We start from the raw sequence: 6092 nt of genomic DNA on the forward strand, positions 1-6092 counted from the left end.
GTTGCTGTTCTACTGCACACTGTGGCAGAGTAGACAGCTTTAGCCAGGCATGGCAGCATACATCTGTAGTCCCAGTACTCAGGAGGCTGAGTTCAAGGCCAGCCTGGGCAACACAGCAAGATCTTGTTTCAAAAACAAACTGCAGATGAGTGGTGTTGTCTCACGCCTGTAATCCTAGCTACTTGGGAGGCTGAGATTAAGAGGATCACAGTTCGAGGTCAGCCTGGGCAAATAGTTCTTAAGACCCTATCTCAAAAATACCCAACACAGCTGGGTGCCTGTGGCTCACATCTATAATCCTAGCTACTCAGGAGACAGAGATCAGAAGAATCATGGTTCAAAGCCAGCTCCTTGGAGTAGCTAAAGTGGTAAAAGCATCTGCCTAGCAAGCATGAGACCCTGAGCTAAAACTCCAGTGCTGCCAAAACAAACAAAAAACAGCAGCCAGGTGTTGGTGCCTCACACCTGTAATCCTAGCTACTTGGGAGGCTGAGATCGAGAGGATCACAGTTTGAAGCCAACCTGGGCAAAAATGTAAGACCCCATCTCCAAAGTAACCAGAGCAAAATGGATTGGAGGTGTGGGTCAAGGGGTAAAGAACCTGCTTTGCAAATGTGAAGTCCTAAGTTCAAACCCCAGTCCCACCAAAACCCAAAAAAATCCCAGAAACAAAGCAACCAAACAAAAACATATCAGCTTCTACTTTCTGTTTCTTGGAACATTCTTCAGCCTAAGAAGCCAGGCGGAAGAGGATGCACACAGTGCATGAGCGGTTCCAGTTTCCCAACCATCCCTTCCAAGGTGCCTGTCCTGAGAGAGAAGACCCCTGGAAACCTCCAGATGTGCTAGTCTGGAAGAGGAATGCCACTGATGACGACTGCAGGGAGCTCCACGTGGAACAGAAGAATTGCCAGATGAGTCAGGCTCAAAATCCCAATCCAGAAAGTTGTAAGCTACAGTAAAATACTTGCTTTCTGGCACCAAACTTTAGGGTAATGTGCCCTACTGCAATAGGTAATAAAAACAAGTGCCTGATGAGTCACAAATTCCCTCCATCTTGCCTTTGAGTTCAGAGTCATAGCTTACTGCATATCTGACATTTAGACTTGGAGACTGTCTTGAGGTTCTACTAGAAGTTCATTCTGAGACAGGATCAAATACATGTAGCTTGCATGGGAGGAGACCCCCGGAAACACCAGGAGAGTGAGTGAGACAGGGAAAGAAAGCGGACATTCCAGAGTGTGTTACTGAAAACTGCTTCATGCTGTTGCAGAACTCAGAGAATTACTGAAACCACTGCTGCATCTCACTTGGAGGGTGAGGATACTAGAACAGTTATGCACTAACTTTTATCAATCACTGGGAAGGCTTGCACCTGGGGAGGGGTTAATTCCTGACCTTAGGCATGGGGTTAGGGGAAAAAAGTCTCAAAGAAACGTTAGGTAGGCATGATGGTGCATGCCTATAATCCCAGCACTGAGGAAACTAAGGCAGAAGGGTCTCAAGACCACGGGCTACAAGGTAAGATAGTGTCTCAGAAATGAAATAAAACATACAAAAGCCAAAATGAACAGTAACAACAAAAAACCCTTGCTGGTGGAGTGCCTCAAGTGGTAGAGCACCTGCCTAGCAAGTGCAAAGCCCTGAGTTTAATTTTTTTTTTTTAAGCAGTACTGGGGTTTGGGGTTTGAACTCAGGACCTTGTGCTTGCTAGGCAAGAGCTCTACCACTTGAGCCACACCTCCAGACCCAAAGTCCTGAGTTTAAACCATAGTACCACCACCACCACCACCACCACCACCACCACCACCACCACCACCAACAACAACAACAAACAACACAAAACCCCCATGAAATGCAAAATCTCTGAGTATGGTGGTACATACCTGTAGTCCCAGCTACTGAGGAGGCTGAAGCAGAAGGATCACTTGAGCCCAGGAGTTCCAGGACAGCCTGGGTAACACAGTGAGACCCTGTCTCCTACAAACAAAACCTGGAGTATGCATTAGCTGTAGTTTACTGACGTGTCAAGACACTGATAACATTTGGTACAACGACTTTGATATTTTTAATGACTCCAGGCCAGCTGTCTACACTCTGGCTACTGAGAGAGAGTTTTCCACAGTTTCTTATTTCTGCATGTGTGACAAGATGTACTGTCTTTGTGTGTGTGTGTGTGTGTGTGTGTGGTACTGGGTATTGAATTCATGGCCTCAGGCTTTCTAGGCAAGCACTCTACCACGTAAGGCACACCACAAGTTAGGGTCTTGTGCTTTTGCTGGGGCCAGCCTCAGACCACAATCCTCCTATTTCTACCTCCTGAGTAGCTAGGATTACAGGCACGCACTACCATACCTGGCCTAAATGTCTACTTATTCTGGACCATCTTTTCAAGGCTATTTGGAAAGTGAACAGCCTTGGAGCTGGAGATCATGCCTTTCCTGAAGGCAGGTTTGTTTATGATCCAGTATGACAGGGTAATGTCTCTCTCTAAACAAAAGTCAGGTAGTCCTTTATAAACAACGTGGGTTCCCTAGATTTGGGGACTTTCCCTCATAAACTCAAACGTGCATGTACAGGCGTCCCCTGTCTCTCACTGTGTTACTCTGTGGGGAGTGGGCATGGGAGACTGGCAGAAGAAAATGATGAGACTTTGCCGCTGGTACTGTAAGTGGCAAGCTAATTTGTTACCTGGCAATTATGGTAAAATTTCAGGCCTGTCATAGTCCGTGACAGTGACAACGGTTTTGACTGAGTGCGTCCACGTGATTAGATTTAGGTTGAACCACTTTTTAGTCAAGAATTTTTTTTTTTTTAGCAGCAAATGATTTTTCATTCTAACCATCTAAAGAGCACTTTAAAATTTTTGTTATTATTCATATGTGCATACAAGGCTTGGGTCATTTCTCCCCCCTGCTCCCACCCCCTCCCTTACCACCCACTCCGCCCCCTCCCTCTTCCCCTCACCCCCTCAATACCCAGCAGAAACTATTTTGCCTTTATTTCTAATTTTGTTGTAGAGAGAGTATAAGCCATAATAGGAAGGAACAAGGGTTTTTGCTGGTTGAGATAAGGATAGCTATACAGGGAGTTGGCTCACATTAATTTCCTGTGCATGTGTTACCTTCTAGGTTAATTCTTCTTGATCTCACCTTTTCTCTAGTTCTAAATAGAAAACTGAACGTGGTAGTACACACCCTTAATCTCAGCATTCAGGAGGTTGAGGCAGGAGGATCATGAGTTCTACGCCAGCCTGGGCTACACAGTCTTAGAAACAAAACAAAAAATCAAAGTAGGTGATATTATGTACTTCACATTGCATTCAATGAGAAGGACACAGAGTGTCAGTTCATTCCATTAGTGTGATGCTAGAGCTAATTACTTGGTTAAGGTGTTTTTCCTCCTTTGCAGTTTTTTTTATAGTTCATTCACATAATCTCCGAGTATCATCCTATATCTTACTTATTATCTCCCCCAGGCCTGGAGTCAATCATTAGGAGCTCGGGTTTTGTTTGTGTGCTTGCTTTAGAATAGTATTTAGAATCCAAGATCCTAATGCTGCATGTGTTCATTGCCATTGCAATGTCTGCTTTCAGGCAGGTGCTCGGCCACTTGAACCACACCTCCAGCTTCTTTGCTTCTACAGCTTTTCATAGACAGAAGAAGTGGGAAAGAATCATGAGTTTATGATAACTTTGATCCAGTCAAACGTTATAGGAATTCACCTTCCCACATATATATACGTGTATATACGTATGTATACACGTATGTATATATACACACACACACACTTATGTGAGTCAAATTTAAAACTTTACAAAAAGGTAACCTCAGAGAAATCTTGTTACTGTCCTGATCCGCTCCTCCCCCGAATCCCTTTAGCTAACTGTTATGGGGCTGAAATGATGTTTCTTCCCAATTCATATATTGAAGTCCTAACCCTCAGTGTGACTGTATTTGGAGACAGGGCTTTTAAAGAGATAATTAAGAATTCAAAAGGTCATAAGATATAGGACTGATGTCTTTTTTTTTTTATAGACTGGGGTTTGAACTCATGGTCTACAACTTGAGCCTCCACCAGCCCTTTTTTGAGATGGGTTTTTTCCAAGATAAGGTCTCATGAACTATTTGCCCGGGCTGGCTTTGAACCATGATCCTCCTGATCTCTGCCTCCTGAGTAGCTAGGATTACAGCCGTGAGCCACCAGTTCCTGGCTTTTTCTTTTTTTCTTGAGACAGGGTCTCACTATGTAGCCGAGTGTGGAGGTCAGGCTGTGCCCTCTTCCAAAATCACTCCACAGCATGTAGAGCAGTAGCTCTCAGGCTGAGCCTTGCCCTCAGTGACTCCATTTTATAAAACAGCAGCATGCTCCACTTTGAGTGCAAATGCTGAGACAGAATGACTCTTCATGTTGTTTGTACAAGTAAACAACCACCATCTGTCCAGCATGAACCATGTGGCACAGACTGGTAAATAACTTATTTTTGCAAATAAAAGATTAGCGCCTCTGAACTTATTAAACTAAATCAGGAACACATGGGCATGTGGGTGTATCAAACCATATCAGAAAAACCAGGCCCACGAACCTATTAAACACCAGATCTAGGAATAATTCTACCTCATTGCCAAGATCATCTAACATGGGGTACAGCAGCACACACAGGCCCATCACCAGACCATCCAGTGCATGCCTCAAGGATCAGTAGGCAACAAACTCCTGACTCTGTCCCTGGGACTTTAGCTCAGGTAGATCCCCTGCTTGACATGACCCACTGGAATTGCCATCTGTCAGGACCCAGTAAGCCTGGAATCAGCTCTGTGCCTTGAATCAGCTCTCTGTTTTGACACAAGCCCTGTGACTGGGTTCCTTATGTTAATATCTCATCTAACCACCTATAGTGGCTCTGTTTGCATCTGTACCATCTCCCTGCTCTTGCCTTCAGCAAGGCCTCTTTGAACCCTGCAACCTTTTATTTTTATGGTACTGGGGTTTGAACTCAGGGCCTACACCTTGAGCTATTCCACCAGCCCTTTTTGTGTTGTGTTTTTTGAGACAGGGTCTTGCAAAGTATTTGCCTGGGCTGGCTTCTAACCACAATCCTCCTGATCTCTGCCTCTCAAGTAGCTAGGATTACAGGCATGAACCACTAGTGCCTGGCTTAGCCTTTTCTTAAGTAATTCTGTAACTTCTATATTATGGTGAGGTGCAATGTGTGATTTGAGAGTTAATATTAGTAATTAAGACTGGAATGAAAGAAACTGCCAATTGGTTAACGGCTATCAAGCAAAATCAGTAGTACTTGGCCAATTAATGCCAACAAAATTGATGTAGCTTGTGAACTTATTGTTATTCAGTAAATTCTGACATGGAAAGCTTACTCATGACACACATGCTGGCCTTGAATTCATAATCCTCCTGCCTTAGCCTCTCAAGAGGACGGGAATTCTTATAAGAACAAAAGATACCAGTCTTCTCTCTCTCTCTCTCTCTTCCTGCGTGCTCAGAGAAAAAAGTCATGAGGACACAATGAGAAGGCAGCTGTGTACAAGCCAAGAAGAGAGGCCTCATCAGAAACCAAATTCTTGATTTTGGACTTCCAGCCTCCAGAACTGTGGGAAAATACATTTCTAATGTTCAAGTCACCTTGAACTTGAGTCTGTGGTATTTTGTTATTGCAGCCCTTTTGGATTAATGATTAAATAGTGCATTGGTTATCCTTCCTGTGTTTCTTTTTGAGAAAACTCACCAAACATTTTCTCCTTATACTAAACAGCATACCAAGTGCTCTTTGGCACATAATGATAGATCCTATAAATCATTCTGTATCAGTCTTTAGAGTTTTTTTTTTTTTTTTTTTGCAGCACTGGGGTTTGAACTCAGGGCCTCACACTTTGTAGGCAGTCGGTCTTACCACTTGAGCTACTCTGCCAGCCCTTTTTTGTGATTTTTTGAGATAGGGTCTGGTCAACTATTTGCTCAGGCTGACTTTGAATCATGATCCTCCTGATCTCCACTTCCTGAGTAGCTAGGATTATTAGGTGTGAGCCTCAGGAGCCTGGCTTTCATTCTTTTTTATAACTGCTTTTCTCAA

At 43.8% G+C, this 6092-nt stretch overlaps 1 long non-coding RNA gene across 2 annotated transcripts in view; it reads left to right on the forward strand.

Moving 5' to 3' along the window:
• LOC141424084 (uncharacterized) overlaps positions 1–5741 on the forward strand; it is a 38908-nt gene extending 33167 nt beyond the window's left edge. Inside the window, exons 2-3 of one of the 2 annotated variants that reach the window (XR_012448919.1) lie at positions 730–1014; positions 5506–5741. This is a non-coding gene — a long non-coding RNA (uncharacterized lncRNA). The remainder of the gene's footprint in view (positions 1–729; positions 1015–5505) is intronic. The other variant, XR_012448920.1, reaches the window with a different exon arrangement.
• The last annotated feature ends 351 nt before the right edge of the window (positions 5742–6092 follow it).

This window comes from Castor canadensis, chromosome 6 (assembly GCF_047511655.1).
Source record: "Castor canadensis chromosome 6, mCasCan1.hap1v2, whole genome shotgun sequence".
In the NCBI taxonomy this organism is placed as follows: Eukaryota; Metazoa; Chordata; class Mammalia; order Rodentia; family Castoridae; genus Castor; species Castor canadensis.